Source organism: Rhagoletis zephyria, unplaced genomic scaffold (genome assembly GCF_001687245.7).
Source record: "Rhagoletis zephyria isolate East Lansing unplaced genomic scaffold, Rhagoletis_zephyria_1.1 Rzeph_scaffold_00314, whole genome shotgun sequence".
NCBI classification, from domain to species: domain Eukaryota; kingdom Metazoa; phylum Arthropoda; class Insecta; order Diptera; family Tephritidae; genus Rhagoletis; species Rhagoletis zephyria.
This window is the reverse complement of record NW_016157398.1, coordinates 205,030-219,405: the sequence shown is the minus strand read 5'-3', so window position 1 is coordinate 219,405 and position 14,376 is coordinate 205,030. Positions and strand designations below refer to the sequence as shown.

Sequence of the window (14,376 nt, the reverse complement as noted above, 5' to 3'; positions counted from 1 at the left end):
TTTTCATTCTGATCATTTATGTATACATTTGTCTATATCTATCTCGATTCGTTTTGCCTGTTACAAACAACCGTTATGTGAACAAAGTTATAATACCCTTGTGCACAAGTGCGCTCGGGTATAAAAAGTGTCCGGACACGAACGGTGAATCCGCCTTAACTCAGAATACCAAATTGCGATTTTTGCGGAGTGAAATGCGGGAACGTAATCGAAATGCATAATAGGGCTGATTATTTCATTTTCATGTTTTTATTATTTCATATAATTATTTCACGTTAATCTAATTTTTTAGACTTAAGTTTTGATTAAAAATAACAACACCAACTATAATTACATTAAACAAATAAATGTAATGATTGAGGGAGCAAACAAAATGTAAACAAATGTTTGCTGGCTGTTGGATTCGATTCCACGACCTCACAGCTCGCTTAATCCGCATTATTGCCGTGTTGGGTACAATTTTGATCAGGTCCGTTAATCCGGATCAACTTTGCCATCTGTCAATGCTTTAGGCTAATTTACCATTTGCTTTCCCTTAAACAATAATTGTTGCGTATATTTTGTAAAGAGCGTGACAAAAAAATACGCGCAGATTCAATGCAAGAATGATAGAATACAAGATTGCGCCGATCAGAGAGGATTTTTGAGAATAACTTTTGTGTGACGTCACACTGGTGCAATTGCGAGAGAGAAATGCCAAAACGTGAGCAAGAATGGAAGATGAAGAAAAAATGTTGCAAGGAAAACGTAAACAAGTTGCACCAGTGTGACGTCATGCAAACAACGATTCTGTCAAATTCGTTAAGAGAGGAATAGCGGTCCGAGATCGGCGCAACCTTTGTATTCTCTCAATCGTGGATTCAATGAATAATAAAAAAAATGCGGCCTGTTCGATGCACGTAATAAAAACAGCAAAATTTGCAAGACTCTTGCAACTTCCCAATCGACAAAACGTTGCTAGAAATTCACACCGAACGTGATACTTTGACAATTCGCGGAACACTACGGTTGATATTGCAACTCGAACAAGCCCATGATTCGAATACTCAAGGATTGCTTGCTTTTGTTGTTGTTGTAGCAGCATATAAGTTCTCCAAAGAGTTTTTGGGGAATGTTGCTGGAGTGACAGTGCTTGGCCAAATATAAATCAGGGTCGTTCCGTTTACGTAGACCCGACTGTCGTGGGAACGATTGCTTGCTTTCTTTGTAGGTGGTGACAAAATCAACAAATTGCGAATACAAGTGTAGTGAACACCAAAGAAAGTGTACACTTTCTTGAAATAGAAAGTTCAAATTCGAAAATAAATGGTTATAAATAAAATTGTTGTTAGAACCAGATTGGAATCAACGCGCCTATCCCGGAAGCCTGCCTGTGGCGGACAAAAATTCTATACTGTTGCGATATCTGCTCTGAGAGATTTCACTGTACATGTAACGATTTGCGGCAAAGAAATATGTAAACATCAAAAGCGAAAGCGAAAGTTGTTGGACATTCTTAATCCCAAGCTTGGTATTAAAAACACTCAAAATTTTAATCCTTCCTTATATAAAATCTTATTAAACTGATGTCAGACAAATATTTACTGGCCAGAATTAAATAAACGCAAAAAGCATGTTTTTTCTGCGGCAATGCTTGGTAACTAAATCAATTGAAGACAAACGAGTTATATATTTGCAAATACGTAAAATAAAAAAATGTTGGGAAAACTTTGTTAAGCTCAAATCAGCGAGTTTAACATAGCAAAATTTTTTAATAATATATGTAAGTAGTTAATATGTGTAAGCGAAAACAAGAAATATGAAATATAAATTTAACGGGTACAACTCGGTAATCTGTTTAGTATTTATTACGTACTTATATGTACTTGCATGTATATATACATACGATATATATTTTTTAGAAAATATGCGGTTAAAGTTTTTTCTTTACGGTAGGCTAACTGCTTTAGCATAATAACCATTCTAAATTCAGTGCTGTCGAAATAATTGCCACGTTCTATTATTATTTAAACCTTTTCCGTTTACTGGAATAATCGTTACAAATCTTATTAAAACTATGGTAAAACCATTTCCCACTACGTATACGCACCCAAGTAAATCGGATGAGATTTTTACTATAAGTCTAGGGAAAGCATACTTGTACATACATACATACATATGTACATACAAACAAATGAATAAAATATTATAAGCCTAATTAAAAAAAAAAGATTACAAACAAAAAATATATGCCTATGTATGCACCCAATTACTCGTATATAAATGCATATGTACATGCATAGAATCATTAACAGATCAACTTAATTTGTTTAAAATTAGAGAAAACGCATAGATGGAAAATTTTAGTACAATTATGGCGCCTATCAATTGAACAAACAACGCGAGTTTATTTTACATTAAACAATCGGATCTTACAATGCAATAACAACAAAAAAAAAGAAAAACCTTTGGACGATTTTACTTACTTCTTTAGTTTTATAAAACATACGATTTTCCGTAATTTTCCCGTAAGAAATAGGTGCACGTTATAATGCCTTACCAGCATCTTACACTTCACCCGGTGGCCGTTACTACTTCCCTGCCGAATTTCCCTTACTTTAACAAGGGCATATTCGCCTTATAGTCCGGTCAATTTAGACATTCGAGGTTACAAAAATTCCCATCCAGCTGAAAATTGGTAGGATTGTTCAAAACACCATCATAAATGAAATCTAAAAAGTCCTCATCGATCCGATACCTGGAAAAAAGCTACTCTGGGGTTAAAGGTCACAAAAACGGGGTTTTCGCGATTTTCAGCAAAACGGTAAGTTTATCATAAAATTAGTTTAGACAAAAATTGTATATCAGATAATTATCTATAACAAATGTCTAAATACTTTTTGTCCTAAGAGCCACCGTTTCCGAGATATAACGATTGAAAAGTTGAAAGTTCGGGTGTTCGTGGCGTGTGAGTACCACGCTTTACTGGTCGTATTTCATAAAAAAATCTTTGCGCATTTCCATTTGACCACTCATATTTCGTATTTATCCATCGATTTTCTTTATCACTTAATTTTTTTTTTGTAACAGAATGGTCTTTAGTACAAATGCCAAAATTTGGCACAGAACCCCGTTATTTTTTAAATTTTTCCTCTGTTAAAGTTTGATTTTTTTCATTTTTTCGTTAAAAAATAAAAAAAGCTGGAATGATTAATTAATTTGTCAGAAACTATAAGCCCTATCGGAAAGTGATGTATAAACGGTTTATGGAGAATTTCATTGGCTTTCATTTGCCTTATTTTGTATTAAGATTTTTAAATTGGTTCGTAAGATATACGTGATTAAAAGGAACACATTTTTGCTTTAAGCTGAATAACGGTAAAAATCGCGAAAACCCCGTTTTTGAGACATTTGACCCCGAGTAACTCTTTTTCTAGGTACCGGATCGATGAGGACTTTCTTGATTTCCTCTCTGATGGCGTTTTGAACAATCCTACCAATTTTCAGCTGGGTGGGAATTTTTGTAACTTCACTCCTATTTTTGGTCTAATTTGACCGGACTATTATGGAAGCAGATATTTGGAGTTTACATTTGGTATCAGACATAACTGAGCCGTAAGGCGTAATCAGAGGTGTTCATTTTGTGCTTTACTAAGAGATGACATTGGTCGTGATGAGAACCAAGAAATTGTCAAAATTAGAGAACGACCGAACATCATTTTGGGCTGCTGGACCAAACCGAACCGTACTGTGACACTTTCGGATGCAACGGAAATGTATATCTCTCCCTCTTATTTCCGCATACAACATTACTATTGAGAGAGAATTATCGAAATGTGTTGAGTAGCGTTTTAAGGTTAAGGTGGTATTAGGTTTGTACTCAGGGTTGCCGTTTTGGGCTTTTCCTAACAAAATTTGTAGATTGTTTTCTCGTTGGTAGGATTGTAGGACGCTTAAAATTTTTGTAGCTTTCTTTGCTCATAAAACAGAAAACATCTCTAGCTTGTTGTAATGTGCCACTTTGTCAGCACTGTGAGTAGGCTTGCCAAATTTTGAGAATATCAATTTTATCCTCATTCATTATAAAACCTCGTTGCTTACTGGTATAGACAGAATTTTACCAATTACCTTCGGCAATTCTCTGAACTAAAAAAAAGTTTTATTCAGTACGTATCTAATGGGTCGATAATCGATAGCAAGCGAACTTCAGTTGCGTTGATAGTTGCCAAAACGGTATTACAGATGGCAACTGACAACTGCAGTTGCTACAAAGTGTGTATACAGGCAACTACATTTTTATGGTTGCTGGGAAGGTTTTGGAAGCGTATTTAGGAGCGAAAATTGAAAAGTTTGTTATATATTTTACTTTTTAATAATTTGAACGATATTAACATTTTGCAATGCAGTTTGCTTTTACAGAATATGGTGAAAATAACAAAACAATAATTTGAAATTTTAGTTCCCGTGGAGTACGCCCTTTTTGGCGAAACAAAAGCGAACACTGTTTGCAAATGTTTTCCTTTATCAACTGAAGCACCTTTTTTAAAACTACCGACACACCAAGTTTTCCAAATTGTAGAATCGAAGAGGTTCGCAAGCTTTTTGTGAGCGGAGGTATTGAAGTTGAACAAAGTGGTTCATCTGTTTATTAACGAATTATACTACAGCTTCTTTTGGAAGTCCTCAATGTGCTTTGAAAATGAACACAAACGATAATAAAAGAAAAACCTTGAAAGCATTGACTTTTGCTTACAGTGCACGCGGTAGCTCCAAAGGATTGGAATTATCCTTTAAATATCGCCTGATTGAGGCCGCGTTCATGCACTTCTCTTCCTCTTAAAAAATAATTGTGATGAACTCAGCTTTATTGCTGTCTTTTTTTTTAAAGTCTTTTGTTTAATTTTACTCGCACAGCTTGTTTACAGCCACTTTCTGGTTGTCGAACTGTCAAATTTCGACTATCGATAACTCTACAGCAACTGACAACAGTTGCCATTCGTAATACAAATTTTCTTTCCAGTTGCGTTACCAGCTGGCAACCGAACCGTGGTTGCGGTGCTATCCGTAATCGACCCATAAATATCAAATAGTTGAATTGATGGATGTAAAGGCAGGTTTATAAAAGAGATATTTTTCTTTGAAATGCAGTTGCGAATCGATAATAGTTTCAACAGTGACAAGGTTGTTAAAATATTTTAAATTGCACTAGAAGAGCGATTAAAAAAAGAAAACTACTTATTGTTAGTCATATTTCCCGTAAATCGGAAAATCTCAAAGTTTTTAACCGCAGCTCGAAGGAATTAATGTTAAACCCGCAGAGCGCAGATTTTGTCCCAAGACCGGAGGCTCCTGGACCCGGACATTTTGCAAGCCCAACCGTGAGGCTTATTTTTTATATATCGTTACCTAAAGGTGAAAAGATGCCAAGTCCATTTTTTTTAATTGTTCAGGAGAGACGAAAAATCGATGTAGTTTCATTTATTATCATTATCGATGTGCATTATCTTTCATTCTGCAGCACAAACTATTTAAATTAAAAAAAGTGGTTGGTAGGTTTTTGAGGCAGCTCTTGGTAGGAAAACAAAAGTTTTTCAGTGGCAACCCTGTGTGTACTCGTATTGAGCGGACGCAATTATCCAGCAGCAAAAATTCTGAGAATTTAGCAGCATTCGCTCTCAAAGAGACAAAATATCCACAGAAGTATGTACGAGAACACAATATTTGCAAAAACTTGCAATTAACACTTTTGGTTAAAAAAAAAACCTTTTTAAAATACAAATTAATTATGTATATCGGAAGGAATAAGTTATTTTTTGACGCATTCAAAAATAAGAGAATCTCCTCCAAACACCCGTCATTGATAAAAAAAAAAACAATAATAGATATAGCTACAATTTTACCTTTAAAATTATAAAATTTTATTTTCAACAATTAACATACCAAAACTGACAACTTCAGCAAAAAACCTTTCAGTATGCTGCATACACCAAAGTAAACAAACTGGAGACTAATAGTAAATTAACTAAAAACAAACTCAACAAACGTTGCGCTTAATAAATTTACTTTAGTTTTCGTTGTATACTACCATTAATAATAAAATTTGCAATAAATAATTCAAAAAAGCCATATTTTCTTTTCTTTATTTGCAAACATATGTTTGTGATCAGCTGATTTTCTTACTTGCAAGTTTTTGCTAGTAAAAATTTTTCCAGCAGAAATTCGCAGCTCTCTATCACATTTTGCACTCTCAATTTTCCCTACTTTGCGGAACGAAAGATGCAGTTAAAATATGCATTAATAGTGTTAATAGGCTCTTAATGCCTTCTCTGCCTCTTAATTCGCTTCGCCAGATTCATTCGCTTCGCAAGTGTGGCGCAGGTGCACTCTTGTTCAATATTCGGTCGAAACTCTAACCTAGCGATATGTACGAGTAACATTTCCAGACATAGACAGGCCAATTTCTTGAGCTAACCCTTCAATACATAGATAGTATACTAATCCATTAAATAAAATTTCCAGGCTATTCGCTGGGTACTAACACATTCGACAACGATTTTAAATGCACTGAATAGGTGTCATCGTCCAACACTTAGTAATAAAGAACTCGCCTACCAAGGCCTTTTAGCATTCACTAAGAAAACCGAAGGTATCGGGAATGATGGGTTAGGGAATCTCATTAGCGACAAAAAAGATCTTTCCAGGTTCCAAGTACCTAACTAAAGAACTATCATTAGCTCATAAAAAATCAAAAGATATTTTGATTTGTTTGTGGAGATTTCACTAAAAATATTCTACCTTTTTCTTTGGCACTGTAACCGCCTAAGCGATTTTGGCCGAGTTCAATAAAGCACCCCAGTAGTTTCTCTTCTGTGTTCTACACTTGTCTTTCCATCGCAGTAGATCCTTGCTCTTCCTCTACTACCACCAGTGGGATCCGAGTTGAATACTTTCGCCAAGCTAGCGGAGCCGCTGTATTTTGTTTGGCTGCACTATTTCCATGTCGTTGTACAGCTCATTGTTCCATCGTCTGGGTACTCGCCGTCGACTACGCGTAAAGGTCCGTAAATCTTCCGCAAAATCTATCTCCCGACTACTCCAAGAGCCACCTCATTGGAAGTTTTCATTGTCCAAGCTTCTGCGCCTTATACCAGATCGAACATTATGAGTGACTTATAGAGTATAATTTTTAAACGTTGAGCAAGGACTTTACTTTTCAATTGCCTACTCAATCCAAAGTATCACTTGTTGGCAAGAGTGATTCTGCGTTGAACCTCGATGCTGTCATTATTATCGGTGTAAATGCTGGCTCCCAAGTAAAGGATATTCGCTACTTTCTCGAACTGCATACTGAAAACTATTCTAGAAAATCTGATTAAAATGTTTCAAATTGTATTGAACATTTATTCAAATTCGTCGAATTTTTATAAATGGTCTACAAATTTCGAAATTGTGATTTACATGTTTTTTTTTTTTAGATAGCAAAGGTGTTCTTACATGATATGTATGTGCATCTGTAAATGTGACTTTTTTCAATACATATGTAATTGCGTATGTCTCTCAAATTTACAGTCTTTATTTAACTATTTAAAAATACGTTCTCTGAAAACGAAATAAACTAAACTCAGAAACTTAAGAGAACAAAGACAAAACCAATTGCAAAATTTTTATTATTTTTATATGAAAATATAACTTAGGGTGTTCTTACACGATATGTATTTGCATGTGTATATGCCAATTTTTACATATGGAAATGCCAACATATCGTGTAAAGGCATATACACATGCAAATACATATCGCGTAAGAACACCCTAAGTTATATTTTCATATAAAAATAATAAAAATTTTGCAATTTGTTTTCTCTTTGTTTTGTTTTAAATAAAACTGTATTCAGCTGTATTTATTATAAAAAATAAATTGTAGGTTCGGTTTCGATGCTTTAGAAATGTCCCGATTTTTGGCCACAGAAATATGGTCACCGTACCTATAATACAACATCAAGATAGCAAAGATTTCACAACAAAAAAGGATTGGCGATCAGGCTTTTGTAATTTGTCTGCACTAAAGGTGTTTCTAAATTTATAGAAGTTTGTTGGTGTTCCTTGATTCTTCCAGAAGGGTGAGATGATGAATTTTTGAACGAGATTTCTTGTCAAATTTGAGACAACCCGGATTCGGCCCCCTTCAGTGAGATTTTATTTCGGGGAAAGTGAAGTCTAAAAGAAGGGATTGTGAATAAAAGTTATTTTTAGACTTTGAAATGAAAAACTTGTAGAGAAACCAGTTAAACATTAAAACACAACCGACTTCATGTCTCATATAACAATTTAGGAGTAACGTTAATTTCTTCTTTTTTCAATGATATGATCTAAACAAAATAAGAATGGAACCAACATTGGGGTAATACCTTTCCGATAAAAAAAGATTTATCAAAATCGGTGCACGTGGTCCATAGTTATGCGGTAACATATGTACATACAAAAAAAATATTCCTACGAATTGATAACCTCCTCCTTTTTTTGAAGTCGGCCAAAAATATTCCATTGGGGTAGTTTCTCATTGTACAGCACTTTTTCTATCAAACACCCCTTTCAATTTTGCTTTTATTTTTTCTGGAGATTTTTCGGGTTATTTGGCTTTTTTTATTTGGAACCGTTCGTTTTTGAAAGTTCTTTGCTTTTCTTGCTCTTGCTAAACTCCAGTTTAAATAATTACTTTATCAGTATTTAAAACAAATTTAAAATTGAAATAAGTTAATACCTAATTGTAAGTAATTGATTCGTACTATATTTGCAATACATTAAAAATAAAATAAAACTTAATAAAATAGCGCAAATTAAAACAAAAAGACTGCAGTGCAGAATTGAATAAAAAAATGAAAGAAAACTATAAAAAAAAGTAAGTAAAAATACATACATATACATAAATACGTGCATATTCTACTATTAATCACTGCTGAATGAGATCGCTTCTAAAGTTTGAATGCAGCCATTTACTAAAATTATATTATTTACCTGTGCTGTACTTAAATTTACCAGCCACCAGTTTTGTGTATTGAATAAATATACACATACTTGCATACAGAAATTGCAATGTACATACATGCATGCATACATTCATACATACTGATTATAAATTTATGTTCAATAACGAAAATATGTACTTAATTATAGAAAATTTGCGAGCAGAGATATTCGTGTGAATTAAATATTTAACAAGCTACATCCAAAAACGCATAAAATATATACATATGTATATGTAAAACATCCATACATATAAATAAATACAAACACATGTACATACATTTTTATTTATGTATGTGCATTTAATGTATGTAAAATAATTTATACAATACAATAAATAAATGAGAACTTGTATAAACATGTACGATTATGCTTACATTAAATTAGTTACACATGTAATGTTTTTCTTTAAAATTTTTATATACACACGTTTACATAAAAGTATGTACATACATATGCGTGAATAGGCGACACACGTTTAATTCAAATTCATAAACGAACTTGCATAGTTTCATACGTAGATATATAAACATATAAAAATACTTTCTTCCTACTAGGAAGATAGGTAAGCACCTTACGAGGTAATCCATGTTTTATTTCAGCTTTTAGTACCAAAATTGTCATCATGACTAATGTGACCAACCGTACTTCTTTCGGAAGTACAATACTTCTTTTTTCGCTCTTGTACTTCGTACTTCGAAGTACGGTCAAATGAACTTCTTTGCGATATTTTGTACTTCAGGAGGGAGATTCTGCAACCAGTTAGCGACAATTTTCGGGCCGCTTCGCACTTTTTGACGCATGATATAAATGATTTTGCGTCAAAAAGTGCGATAGCGATTCGAAAATTGTCGCTAACTGGTTACAGAACCTCCCCCCAGATCCGGTTCTTTTCCGATCTTCTGGACGATCGTCACATGGGCTGCGCGATAAATTCGTCCAAACCATTAAAGTCGCCGGGGACCAATGGCATCATACCTGCGCAGCTGGAAGGAGCTCTGAAGGTGTCATGCAATTGGTTGGATCCTATTTATGCGAACTGCGTGAGGACCGGGTACATCCAAAGGTTTGGAGGGTAGTCAGTGTTGCGTTCATCCCGAAGGCCGGAAAAGGCTATTATGTTTCCTCTAGGGATTTTAGGCCTATCAGTCTCTTCGTTTTTGCTAAAACCGCTTTTGCTAAAAACGCTGGAGAGACTGAGACTGGAGAGGCAATAGTCAAGTATATTCATAATCTGGGGGTTGAAACCAATATAATAAGGCTTTTCTACAGCTTACTTCGTGACATAACTGTCGGCGGAGTGGGGGGCGTATACACACTATGCAGAGTCAGTAGGAGCACTCCAAAAGGTGACGTTCTCTCTCCCCTGCTCTGGATTAACTGGAAAAAGTGAGCTGTCGGGTGATCGCCTATGTAGATGATGTGGAGCTTTTGGTTAGGGGCCGATTTCTATACACCCTTTATGATCTGGCTTAAGGTTACCTGAAACAGGTAACTAGGTGGGCGATCAACGACGGATGTCGTGGAAGCCTAAAATTGAGGAAAGGTTAGGAAAGGTGTCCGTTGCCTTGTACTGCTCCAGGGAAGCTATCGGTAAAAGGTGGGGTCTCTCGCCCAAATTAATTCATTAGCTCTAGAAAACCAGAGCCTATATTGTTTCAAGGAGCCGTCGTGTGGTGGAACTAACTAGAGAAGGCTACACTTGTAAAACAAGAATTGGCGGGGCATTAGGAACCACACCTACACTGGCATATGTTGAACACGCCGCCTACGGATATTATAGACGGAATTGTCGCAGCACGAACAGCTATTAGGCTAAAGGAAACCGGGTTATTTTGTGACATAAAAAAGGAAAAGAAGACGTTTATCTGCTGCAGCAAATGTTTTTATAGGCCACTTTAAATCATACTACTTCTCAAGACCTAGTGATGGGGGTTTTGACAGGCGGTTAGACTAGGAATTTGAACTGATCCTTTTTATCAGCTGTCAAGAGGAAGATGAAGTGGAATCAACTCCACACTTTCTTTTAGACTGTCCAACCTTCGCGAGGTTAAGATGAAAGCATTTTGACTCGCACTTCTGAACAAACACTGAGCTCTCAGTTATCGAAATTAGCCGCATTCGCGATTTCGTAATCGGCTCGCAGCGTTAACTTAACCTAACCAAAGCTGTACTTCTTTGAGCCATGAAATAGTTGGTCACATTAATCATGACCAATGTCATCTACTAGTAAAGCACAAAATGAACACTTCCGTAAGGTGCTATTTCCCAGTGGGTTAATACATGTACGTACATATGTATGTACATGCATACAAACATGTGCATAAATACATATAAACATAAATAAATTGCAATGAAAAATGTATTAACTAAATGATGTTCAAGGTTTTGAATACAAGAAATTATGCTGAAAACGTTTACATATGTAATTGAGAAATTGTTTGAATGAAATACATATATAAGAACATACATACATACATAATAAATAAACTAAATAAATCTTCATTACTTTATCATAGACAAATACCTAAAACAAAATTTTTGAATTTATTTCATATAAGAACCCAAGAAACATTTAGGTTTGAGCTCAACTGGATGTTTTGTTAAGAGCTAAGTTATTTCCCAAATCTACAACCTTGTTTCTCAACAAGAATCATAGCGTCCTCAACAAGAAGGGCATTTTTCTTTGTATGACAATAAGGGCCAGTTTTTTAAAGCACGGCTGTGGTTTAAACTTAGTTTAAACGCTCGAGCTGGCTCGTTTAAACTAAGATTAGTCGATCAGATGTCAGCCAGCTGTTCAATTTAAACGCAGTTTACGTGATCTAAGTTTAAACTGGCACTGAAAAACTAGCCCTAAGACTGTTTCTCAAGTTGGGAAAAAGTTAGTTCTCAATTTGAAATCCAATGTGATCCTCCAATTGATCTCAAAATTATCATTGGAAAGGAAAATTCATTAAATTTACACGCTATTTGCAACTTTTTATTCAGATTTTCTAGAAAATTTATTTAGTGGAAGGTGTTGCTCATTTTCTCCATACAAAAAATAATTAATGAATATACTTCGTATGGAAGAACTTGCGTGAAAAAAATTACAAAAAAATCAACGCGATTTTCTAGCAACTTCAAGCTTGCACTATGTTATACTAAATTTGAATGGACTACAAAACTGCATACTTGGAATTTTTCTAAAAAATGTGAATAAAAAGTTGCAAATTAGAGTCCAAATTTAATGAAGTTTCCTGAGTTTTGCACAAACTTTAGAGATTTTATTATTATGTTTTCTGGCGTAGAATGAACAATATTTTTATAAAAAAATATCGAAAATAAATTAGAATAAAAAGCTTTGCATATATTGCGAAAAATTCACTGTGCCAATAATTCTGTTCGGTATTGTATGTAGATAAATTTGAAAATTCTTTAATTTTTTTATTCCTTTTGTAATAGTTAAATAAATATAGTATTACACAGTAAAAGGACAAACTTTACTTTAAGGACCATTGATTTTAGGGGTGAAATTGGTACCGTTGGAAAGCTGGAGTCCCCCTTACTACGCAGAATTCCTTTTTGTGTTGTCAGAAAAGATAGGCGTAACTTCCTTCTGTGTAGGCATCCTTCGGTCGCGCTTAGGGATTATAGCCCTTACTACGCAGAATTCTCCTTTTTGTGTTGACCCGGAAGAAAAGCAATTCCCCTCTTCTTTTTTCAAGAGTATATAACATTTATTGTGCAAATGAATATTGAAGGTGGAGGTCATAACCTGAATATCAAATATACATATGTACATACACATACATAAGTTTGGCTAACCACGGCCACTTTAAAATTTTTTTCTAGCTAAATTGGCGATATTTAGTGCTTGTGCGAAACATTTGCTCTTAGAAGGCATAAAATCTCAACTCCCCATAAGTGTAAAACTCAGAATAGAACAAAAGAATTGAAAGCACACTTCATTTTCTTTACATTGACGTTCTTCTCTTTCGTTTACTTTATTTTTCATTTTGTACCATGATAAAAACATTAGAAGGTAAAATCATTCTCTCAATTCGTCGGCCATGATTTCTTTCCGACGTTTGCAAACATTTTAAAATCTTATAAAATGGAAAATAAAAAAAATTAAATTGTTCACAATTGCTGTTGTTTGAGATTAAAAATGAGAATGGGTGTGTGAGCTTGAGTTCGAATTTTAAAATTAATAGTAATAGCCCCCCGAAATTCGGGCGAATGCATTAAAGACATATTTGCAGATAAATATTAAGCATTTAAACTTAAGTAAAAAAGTAAGTGCACCTGGGCCACAATGGAGAAGTGAAACTTACGTTACATATCTATTTTGTCTCATAACCAATATACATACATATGTACATACATCTGCTTTTGCTTAAGGTTATATTTCTTCTCTTTTTTCTATCTTGATCTCTACCTCTACCGCTGTTCGTTCTAATTACATTTATGTTATTATGTTTACCTTTATCTTCATTTTTATCTTTATACTCTATCGATAACAAAACCGATAGTAACATCCAATAAAATATCGACAACAAAACCGATAAAAATATCGATAACAGAATCGATGAAAAATTCTATAAAAATGTCGTCAGCAAAATCGATAACAATATTGGTATCAAAATAGATAACAAAATCGATAGAAATATCTATACCGAAATCGATAAAAATATCGATAAAAAACTTTATTAATAATCGATAACAAAAATCGATTAGAAAATCGATAAAAAAACCGATAACAAAGTCGATAACAAAACAGATAAAACAGACAAAAAATCTACGAATAATGTATAGCAGAGTCGATAACAAAACAAATAACAAAATCTGTAAATAATCGATAACAAAATCGGGAAATAATCGATTCAAATATCTATAAAAATATCGATACCAAATTCGATATAAATATCGATAACAATATCGATAACAAAACCAATAACAATATCGATAGCAAAATCGATACAATTTTCGATAGCAAAATCGATAACGAAACCGACAAAAATATCGATTATTATATCGTTAAGTCCCGAGAACCCCGAAATTCTCTAAAATCCCAAAATAGTTCCCGGATTGAGTCTCTGTGTCTCTATGTATATCCTTTTCTCTATAATTACCCTAATTTTAATCTTTTTTTCCTCTACCTTCATCTTTACTTTTACCGGTATCCTTATCCTCATCGTTTTTTGTACAGTTATCTTTGTTTTTACTGTAACGAAGCATTTTTGCTAGCCCCGATGCTTGTTCTAAAATGCTGGGGTGTACTCGCCGTGTCCAGGGTTCGTTACAATAAATTTGTAGCTTCGGGGCTCTGGTAAATCGTACTTTATTATTTAATTTTCCTTAATTTCTATAAAAAGAACGTATAACAATTTG

The 14,376-nt window shown here is 34.2% G+C and overlaps 1 long non-coding RNA gene across 1 annotated transcript in view; it reads right to left on the bottom strand.

The window, feature by feature from the left end:
• Positions 1 to 8,242, bottom strand: part of LOC108358927 (uncharacterized) — a 10,927-nt gene extending 2,685 nt beyond the window's left edge. The window contains exons 1-2 of the long non-coding RNA XR_001846851.1: positions 8,232 to 8,242; positions 3,785 to 3,791 (exon numbers count right to left, since the gene is read on the bottom strand). This is a non-coding gene — a long non-coding RNA (uncharacterized LOC108358927). The remainder of the gene's footprint in view (positions 1 to 3,784; positions 3,792 to 8,231) is intronic.
• Between the last annotated feature and the right edge of the window lie 6,134 nt (positions 8,243 to 14,376).